At 28.5% G+C, this 11,124-nt stretch overlaps 1 long non-coding RNA gene across 1 annotated transcript; it reads right to left on the bottom strand.

Annotated features, from left to right (window-relative positions):
• Positions 1-594: 594 nt before the first annotated feature.
• On the bottom strand, positions 595-1,150 carry LOC124919044. Its single transcript, XR_007097550.1, has 3 exons — positions 1,011-1,150; positions 829-908; positions 595-699 (listed from the first exon to the last, which is right to left on the bottom strand). It is a non-coding gene; the product is annotated as an uncharacterized LOC124919044 (long non-coding RNA).
• Positions 1,151-11,124: the final 9,974 nt, after the last annotated feature.

The following is an 11,124-nucleotide window of genomic DNA, read 5'->3' on the forward strand; positions in this document are numbered from 1 at the left end:
AATAAAGTTGAGAAGCTATTGTACTTCAAAAGTGGATGTAGGTCGGTTTTGGCCGAACCACTATAAATCTTGTGTTTGAATTCTCTAGTTGTTTTTTTTTCATTTATGCAATTATTCGATGTTGTTATTGTTCATACATTAAAGGATAATTCACTCCTCTATCCCAATAGAAAATAATGAAATAACTTGATTTGTTTTTAAAACCACATCATAGATCCAAATATTTATTTAGTTTTTGGGTAATCTATTGTAAACAATTAATTTACAATTTAGAAAACCCACACCAAAATTGAATTATACAAGATTTTGAGAAAACATTTTTTTTAAATCAAATTGAACACTTTATAGCCAAATTGAATGATAATATTATCCATTAAAATTGAAAATTATCGATCAAACTTCGTTAAACTACAAATTATTTTCAAACGTTTGAAACTACGACTTAATATAAACAAATATCAACATTAACTTTAAACATTAATTCAAATCATTAACAACATATATTATACCAATAATCTTAACTCAACATTGTCATTTCAAACTTAAACTAAAAATCTAAAAAAAAAATTACACACATATATAAGTTCATACAATCTTCGCTCTTACACAACTCCTAACAAGTTATTATTGATCTAGCACTTCTCCGTTCATTGACATTTCCCAAAGCACGCATTATAACATTATCTCGGATTGAATAACCTAACAAAAGATTAATAAACGAAGAAAATTGTTAAAAACATTTACAAGAAAATTTAATTTACAACAAAGAAATTGTAGTTATTGTACCTTTACATTGGCACAGTTCAAGGCCAAGCAAGTGAATCTGACCTGTTTATTTGCAGATGGAGGACTGAAGTTATTGATGGAGGTTCTGTTAGGGACCCATCACTATTTGTGGGTCACGGTCACTGTATAAAAAATTTTAAGTCAGCAACTGTTTATTAGGCATACATCAATAACATAAAAACTCATACAGAAAAATGTTAAGAGAAAAAGTTCCAATCTATCACCTTTTTCATCTCCTGTTATGTGTGAAGCTACACATTGCAGGTATGTGACCAAATTTTCCTAGAAAAAGAATTGATTTTGTTGTAAGAAATCTCAATGAAAAACTTATCAAAAGAAGAAAAAGAACAGAAAACATAGTTACCTGCAATAACTCAGCTAATCCAAATCTCATTTGAAGGCGCTTCAAACTCTGTATCTTATATACTCCATCATAGATATAAACTTTAACAATTTTACTTACATTCCTTTTGAATCGTACGACTCCGATTTCCACAAAGTATTGAACATTTATACGAATCTTCATCTCCGATCACTTTGATAATCACATCACCAGATCTTCTGATACTTCTCGCAACAAGAATCCAAGAAAATGACTAAATTTGAAAGGAATTGATAAGAGGCGGCCAAATAAAAAACCTAGGTAGGGAAATTGATCAAAATGGTTAGGTTTCTCTTAAAACCCAGTTCACGTTTTATACAATTTATTAGTGTGTCCGCCGTATATACAAAATACATTTCAGTCCTTAGATGATTTTGAACTTATAAAATTAGATCAAATATTTGTAAATAATTTAAATTATATCAAGTACTTATAATATAAGAATCTGTATATATGTAAAATATTGATTATTCTAATCAATATTTTTCCTTCTTCTCTATTAAATTGCTTTTAATTTTGTATATCTCATTTTTCTTAAATTTAAATGTCTATATAATCAAGATTTCACTGAAAAAAGTGATAAAATTAAAAATGAATTTATTTTATTTTTTGTAAAATTATTTGATATGTTATATTATTAAAATTAGTTTTTAGATGATGATCATATTAAAGTGTGATTAATCAAATTATTATTTTTATGATCATATATAATTTAAGAACATTTTGATATATATATGTATTTTGTTTGAATGATTCGAGTTGAAAACTCAAACACATGAGACCATGAAAAGTTGAGTTTTTGTGTTCTAGTTTTCACCACTATACTATGAGTTTTCAAAATACATTTTAATTTTTGTAAATTTATTTATTTTGTTTTAGTCCTTGTCCGATCCTAAAAATGATACAAATATATCACTTTGTGTAACATAGAAGAAATTGTCTATTACTTGAAAGTGATTTTGTATTTTATTATTTTTTTAACTTTAATTTGAAATAAAGTCAAATATATTAAAATTAATATTTAAACAAATTTATTAATAGTCACATTTTTACTGTTTTTTAGTTACAAAATAAAAAAATTATAAATATTTAATGGGCTTCATTAAGTACTTTATATTTAAATGTTTAATATTTATGGATATATAATAAAAGAACTTTTATAGTAATAAAATATAATTATAAATTAAAAAAGCATTTTAATGTCCTAAATAAATAAAATAAAGTAAAAGCACTCTAATTTAAAAAGAAAAATATTACTAATACCAATATTTTTAACCATTGTTCATATCATAAATTAATTAGTAAATTTAATACATCCAAGTGTTATTATCATTTTTCTTTTAAGATCTTCAATATATGGCTTCAATTTAGTTTAAATTGTTAAATATTAATATTAGAATAAAATAATTTGGTTAATAATATAATATAGTGAATATTGATCTCACTCCTACTTATTATCAGATTTGTTAGGATTTGGTTTTGATTGATAAGTTCATTTAAGATAAATAATATAAATTGTTAGATAACTTTTCCTTTTCAAATTTTGTATATAAATGTTTTTTTATATATACAATATTTATTCATTTTATTAGTGTTAATATTTAATGTCTAATATGAAAAAATTATTAGGATTTCTCTATTAAAATTTTAATTATTATAAATTTGATCTACTATTTAATATATAGATTTTTTTTTATAGTTATTTTGATGTTGCGTAGGGTTGTGTATAAAATCTGAAAAATTGTTAACCGAATCAAACCGATAACTTATCGGTTTTATTTTACCTGTTTATTGGTTAACTGGTTTTAACGATTTCGGTTAACTTACCGGTTAAATGTTTCAGTTTACGGTTAAACTATTTTTCAAACGGTTTAACTTATAAACCGATAATTATTTAATTATATATATATATTTATATTAATTATTTTTGTAAATATTAAATATATTATAAGAAAGTGAATATTGATCTCACTCCTTGTCATCATATTTGTTAGGATTCGGTTTTGATTCATAAGTTCATTTAAGATAAATAAGATAAATAACATAAATTGTTAGATAATTTTTCAATTTCAAATTTTGTAGTATAAAGTTCTCTTTATATATATATATATATATATATATATATATATATATATATATATATATATATATATATATATATATATATATATATATTAGTAGTGTTAATATTTATAGTCTAACATGAAAAAATTACAAAATTGTTAGGATTTCTATATTAAAATTTTAATTATTATAAATTTGATATACCATTTAATATATAGATTTTTATTTAGTTATTTTGATGTTAAACTAGTTATTCATGTTACTTCAACTCCCTCTAGATGTCCTCTTGGTTAACCTCTTAAGTTTGTATTTCAAACAAAGGTTCTTCTTCTAGTTGAGTATCTTAAAGATATAGTAGGGTTGTGTACAAAAATTGGAAAACTGATAACCGAATCAAACCGATAGTATACCGGTTATATTTCATCGATTTATTGGTTAACCGATTTTAACGTTCTGGATAAATAGTTTTTTACCAATTAAACGTTTCGATTTACATTTAAACTATTTTTCTAACTGTTTAATTAGTAAATCGGTAATTATTTAATTATATATATTTATATTAGTTATTTTGTAAATATTTTACATATTATAAATAATATATATATATATATTAGTTATTTTTAATTTTTTAATTTTTAATTATAATTTATATAGATTTGTTTTAAAAAAAATCAAATTTATATGGTTATTAGTTTAAAAATGAAGACTTTTAAAATATATTATATTGTCATAATAATATAATATATTATAACAAATTTTTAAATATATCTATGAAATATTATTTTAATATAATCTTTTTTTAGCCTAGGTGGATATTCACCCTAATGTCATGAGTTCGAGCTCGTCAGGTGACAAGTTTTACGCCTAATTAAATGTCTAATTGTGTTCGTGGGTTATATACTTAATCCGTTATCCCATTTTTTACAATTTAACATAACATAGATAAAAAAATGAAGAATAACATAATAGTAAGACCCAAACAAGGATTTTGAAAAAATAAATCATTTAATAAGTTTAATACTTAATTTAAAAAATTGTATTATCGGTTCACGGTTAAATCGGTTAACCGACCGGAACTAGAGATGGAAATTTTTACCTGTATCAGTGCCGGACCTGAGATTTCGAGGCCTGAGACGAGCACAAAACTTGGGGTTAGGGGAAAGTGTTTCCTTTTCTTTTTCCAGAATGCTTGTTCTTATTTTTTTTCTTTTTCCTTGATTTTGTTGATAAATGGGAATCGTGTGATTCTTTTCTCCAAGTAAGATAGTGTTTTTTATTTTTATTTTTTTTGATACAAATTAAGTTAGGGCTTATCATTGATAGGTTATCAATTATTATTTATGGGTTTTTTAAAAATAAGTCTATGAACATATCATTATAATTTTATTTTTTTTTTTGAAGATTTTGGTGTCCCAAAAATATTTGGGCCTGAGACAATTACCTCACTTATTACACAACAGGTTCGGGCCTGACCTATATACCCGATACCTGTGATTACCCGATGGTCGAGTTCGGGTATTTAAAATCGGGGTTGAGATCGGTGATGGGGAGTGAAAAATGTTACCCGATCGAGTTCGAGATCGAGAATAGGTAGTGTTGAAAACTCAAACTCGATACCCGAAAGTCAGAATTCTCATTTTGAATGTTTTAAATTTAAGGGAATATAATACTAGCATGTTTTATTAGATTGTTTGAAAGAATTATCCATTTGTTTAATTTTTGGAAATTCTCTTGGTAGCATACCTATTATATTATTATTTTTTACAGTCAGGAGAAAAATATTATTATATTTTGGTACAAAATTATTATATTTTTATATTATATATAGATAAATTTATTTTTATTTTAGTAATTATTTCCAAACAAAATGAAAGAGTATATTGTAGAGACGGTTAACAAGTCTATTTTTTCTTTTTTTACTATTTTATAGGTTAACAAGTTTATTTTCGTACTATTTTATAGGTTAACAAGTAACTATTAAATTATACAAATATTTACAATTTTATATTTACATATTAAGATTGTAGGAGTATATAAAATAATTTTAATTTTACATACAATAGATTTTGCTAAAAAAAAACAAAAAATATTATTTAATAAAATAAATAAAATTAATTATATATATAAATAATAATAATAATATTTTTTTAAATAAACTCTTACCATTCAAATAATCTCTCGATTTTAAATTAATATCAATTTTAAATTATCTCTAGTTTTTTTTGTATGAAATAATGTAATAGAATGGTTTTTTCAATCAATACCTGCAAACAATGAGGCCATTATGGTATAAGCTCCCTCAATTAAGCAATCACAATGAAATAGTACAAGATGTGAGATAGAAAATTTTCAATATGAAAAATAAAAATCAGTGAAATGGGCATTGGAGTGGTTTTATCTGCATTTCAAAATTGTGACAGCACAGTAGCAGCTGGATGAACCACATTTCGATATCCTACATGGAATAATTTCAATGAGTCTTTACCATTTATGTTGAAGCATAAATACCATTTACTATTTCGTTGATGGGTCGAATAGTAAATGTGTATATTTGAGCTAGGTCCTCAATCCACATAGATAACCTACCTATTATGTTAAACTCATTAAACAAGATGTAAATTTCTGTTCATCTCTCAAGAACACTCAAGGCTATCGATAGAGGGTTCAAAGACCTAAACCCCACACACATCATTCATTACCGATCCAAGTCCAGATCCAGAACTAGAAGATCCAAGATTAAGTGAAGATCCGAAGAACAACTTAATGAACCGTTCTTCATTAAAGATTAATGTATGTTTTCGCAATTACAATTTATCTCAATTTATCGACATAGAGTAAAGATTATAGACTTAATGATTTAAGATTTAGACTAAAAGTAATTATAATAAGTGGTATCAAAGTCTTCTTTATGTTGATCTATTGAGATTTAAGTTTATAATTTTTTTAAGAATAAGAACAAACATTTATATATGTTCTTTATCTAATTCGGATAGAACAAATACTAATTTATTGGATTATTGAATTAGAAACGAGAATACATTTTAATGTATATGTTGATCAGAAATTCTGGATGAATATAAGTAACACATCATATATCTAAACGGATTTGTTGTTGCATGAAGAAGATGAACCATTTTTTTTAAAGAATTTGTCAAATTAATAGATGATAAGAATATGTAAAGTTATTAAATTAACTTGCATAATGTCCTTTCGTTGCAAGGATAAATAAAAATTATAGTTACAAAATTGAAATAAACAATACTCACTTCTTTATGGTCGTCATCATCATCATAATTTTCATCGCTTTCATTATCCTCTTCGTCGTCAACATATATGGTCTGAATATGAGGGAGATTCAATGGTTGGGATAGCCTAGTAAATGTCTTCCTCCTCTCATTCTTCATTGTTTTCATTATTCATAAAAAAGGATAACAAATTTGATAAGAAGACAATCATATAACTTTTTTCTCATCAACACTGACATCTTCTTCTTCAACATTTTACTCTCATTTATCGGTTAACCAATAATAGCATTTCTTACATAAAAAATTAAAACGCTCGAACACCTGCTCCAAATCGAATTCCCCCTAGAAATTGAAGAGGAATGCGTCAACGATTGGAAGCGAATCATCGTCGGTCACTTCATGGGCACCCACAAGGCCCCATTCCGAGCAATGAAGGCCACCCTTTTCCGACAATGGAGCGAAAAGGGACTTAAAAAAGTCAAAGTCAACGACTTTGGCTATTTTTCCTCACTTTTGGCACGGAGACGGAAGCCCAAGCTATTGCCGACTCAGATTTCATCTTCATCTTCAACTTATGTTTCAAGCTTGCCAAATGGAATTAAGAAATGGACATCAATAGCAAACCGCCACAATCTGAACATGTGTGGGTGAGACTAAGAAACATTCCACCACACCTTTATAATGCCAAAGCACTTGCTTACATAACCGGACTCATTGGAAAGTCGCTTAAGCTCGATCCCAACTTTGACTCGTTTGAACAAGTCACGTTTGTTCGTGTTTGCATTGAGATCAATTCAATGAGTACAAAACCGGAAAAATTCGAGTTAAGATGCAAAAATGGAAACATGGCTGTCATTGAGGTCATGTACAAGTAGCCGGAAAAAGAGGACGGGGAAAAGCAAAAGAAACTCGTGGCCACCCCCGAATAAGAGAATCTCAAGGTGGTTAAGATATCCTATATCGAAATCCATAAAGCAAATGAAAACCACAACGAACATGTAAACGAGAACCAAACTGATCTCGATCCCACCAAGCTTGAAACCGAGGCCCTTTTCCCACTAATTAGGTTTAAAAAGCCCGACGTCAACGTGGATGATAGCGAAAGCCAAAACATCTTAAAAACCATGAGCTCCAAAACCAAAGAAAGCTGCAACATTGTTAAAGAAACCACCTTAAGGAAAACAACTAATACGCTCAACTCCAAACTCAAGCCCAAAAGAAAAAAAAAGTGACAAGAGAAGCTAGAAAAGACAAAGAAACCAGAACTCTATCCGAAAATATATCCCAAAAAGACATAAGGGTGACAAGAAAGAAGGAAAGAAAGAAAGAAAGAACAAGGGCAAAGACAAGAGAGACGAGTCCAAGGAAATCAACCCCTATCATCCTATTTTAGTTGATTGATTGTTAGTTTCATTCCTTATTCACTTTTGTACTATGATTTCATTTCCGTGTACGTTTCTTAGGCCAACTGTGGATTCCTTATGGCGATCGTGCATTGACTTTGAACAAACTGTTGTAAGCTCAATTTCAGCTCTTGTACTCCTTTTACCATTTTCGGGTCTTTTTAATTATTGATGTAATCCATTTCTAAAAAAACCCTCTCATATTACTAATATCATGACCTAATTTGTTCACTCAACCATCTCAATAGTACCAACATCTTTTACCATAACTTTTGGCAAACCAATCATCTCATCATATCACAAGTCTCTTTTCCCTCATTTCTTCGATAAACCAACAAATTCATTCATATATTTAACCACCAATATTTGTTGTTCTACAATGAACATCCATTACTAATCTCGTGACCTCACATCGAGTATTTTGTACCTCAACCAACTTATATCATTATCGCCATCTCTTTACCTTCACTTCAGCAAACCAACCACCAATTCAATTGACTCTTATCTCGTGACCTCACTTTTACACTTCGATCAACCAACCATATCAGTCACACATTTAACCACTAATATTCTTTTTCTCAATGGACAACTATAACTAATAGTATTGTGACCTCATAAACTTTCACACATCTCTTATCCCTTGCCAAACCAACCATCAAATCTCAATTGACCTCTCCATCCTGTGGCCTCACACTTTTAGATGTCTTTTATCTCTCATCAAATCAACCACCAATCACAATTGATCTTTAATATCGTGAACTCACACTTTGGTCAATCAACATCTAATTCACATATATGTTTAACCACCATCACAATCGAACTCTAATATTGTAATCTTACAATCTTTTCTTACCGGTCTCTTATCCTTAGTAAACCAACCACCAATCTCAATCTTATTGGCCTATTATTCCTTGACAAACCAGCCACTAATCCCATCGACCTCTCATCTCTTGACCTCATACTTTCACATGCTTCTAATCCCTCGACAAACCAACTATTAATCACAATTGACATCTAATCTCATGACCTTATGATCCTTTGATATTGGTCTCTTATTTCTCAACAAATCAACAACCAACTCTAATTGACCACTCATATCACGATTCATTACTTTCATATACCTCTTATCTCTCGCTAATCTAACCGCCAATCCCAATCACACTTTCACACACCTCTCTTATCACTTGACAAACCAACCAACCACAAACCTGAATCCACATCTTATCCCTCGGTAAACTAACCACCAATTTTAATATTATCGGCCTCATATTCATCAATAAAATAGTTATCAATCTCAATCGACCTCTCATCTTGTAACCTCACACTTTCATACTTACATGCCTTTACTCCCTCGACAAACCAACCAATAATCCCAATCGACCTCTAATATCGTGACTTTATAATATTTTGCTAGTGACCTCTTTATCCCTTGGAAAACCAACCACCAATCATAATGTTACTGATCTCTTATATCTCGACAAACCAACCACGATTCTAAATCATACTCTCACACGCCTCTTATCCCTTGACAAATCAACCACCAATCTAAATCGACCTATAATCTCGCGAACTCATTATCCTTTATTACTGATCTCTTATCCCTTGGGAACCACATCCCATCACACTTTCATAAGTCTCTTATCCCTCAATAAACTAATGTTACCAACCTCTTATCACTCAACAATCCAACCATTAATATCAATCGCATTTTCACATGCCTCTATCCCTTAGTAAACTAACCACCAATCTCAATCATATTTTCACACACCTTTTATCCATCGACAAACCAACCACCAATCTCAATATCATTTTCAAACGCCTCTTATCCATCGGAAAACAAACCACCAATCTCAATCACACTTTCACATATTTTATCCCTTAACAAACTAACCACCAATCTCAATCAAACTTGCACACACTTCTTATCTCTTTTAAAAAAACCAAACACCAATCTTAATCGACTTGTAATCTCGTGACCTTACGATCATTTGTTACCGATCTCTTATCCCACAACAAACCACTTCTCAATCACACTTTCACACGTCTCTTATCCCTAGGCAAAACAACCACCAATCTCAATCGACATTTAACCTCGTGACCTCACACTTTGGCCAATCAAATATTTGATTCATATTTTTTAACCACTCTCATTTATTACTAGTCTTTTATCTCTCGTTCACATCTCAATCACACTTGATTAAAGGTTTGTACTTGTTTTGTTAGGTTTCAAGTTCGAAACATACCTATAGAATTTTTAATTTTATTTTTATCTGTTTTAAGTTTATGGGCGGGTCAACCCACGATCCGACCCAAGTATCTATTTACTCTCACATATATATATCCAAATTAACCACAGTTCTCGACACGACAGCTAAACAAATTCAAATTAAGCATTATTATATATATATATATTAGTTAGTTAAAAAGTTTAACTTATATTATTAGGAATGTCATGCGTTCATCAAATTTTGTGTTGAATTTAAAATATAAAGTCTTATTAGCTTAGTTTCTTAAATGTTTGTACTTGTTTTGTTAGGTTGCAAGTTCGAAAGATACATATAATATATTTAATTTTATTTTTAACCGTTTCAAGTTTATGGGCAGGTCAATCCACGATCCGACTCAAATATTCATCTACTCTCACATATATGTCCAAATTAATAATAGTTCTCGATCCAACAAATCAAGCAAATTCAAATTAAGCATTATTATATATATATAGAGAGAAATTAGTTAGTTTAAAAGTTAAACTTATATTGTTGGGAATATCACGCGTTCATCAAATTTTGTGTTGAATTTAAAATATAAAGTTTTATTAGCCTAATTGATTAAATATTTGTAAATTGCAAGTTCGAAACATACATAATATTTTTAATTTTATTTGTAACCATTTCAAGTTTATGGGCGTGTCAACCCACGATCCGACTCAAGTATCTATTTACTCTCACATATATATCCAAATTAACTACAACTCTCGACCAGACAAATCAAGCAAATTCAAATTAAGCATTATTATATATATATATATATATTTTAGTTAAAAGTCAAACTTATATAGTATCTAATTTTGTGTTGAATTTAAAATATAAATTGGTTAAATGTTTGACTTGTAAGTTTCTTATATATATTTAAGATTATTTATAAACTTAAGAATTCAAGAATTCCAATAATTATATTTTTGATCAAATTTATAAGAAAGTTGATCCCATTGATTTAGGAAATTGAGCTTATAGAAGAATAATTA

The sequence above is a fragment of the Impatiens glandulifera genome, chromosome 1 (assembly GCF_907164915.1).
Source record: "Impatiens glandulifera chromosome 1, dImpGla2.1, whole genome shotgun sequence".
NCBI lineage: Eukaryota > Viridiplantae > Streptophyta > Magnoliopsida > Ericales > Balsaminaceae > Impatiens > Impatiens glandulifera.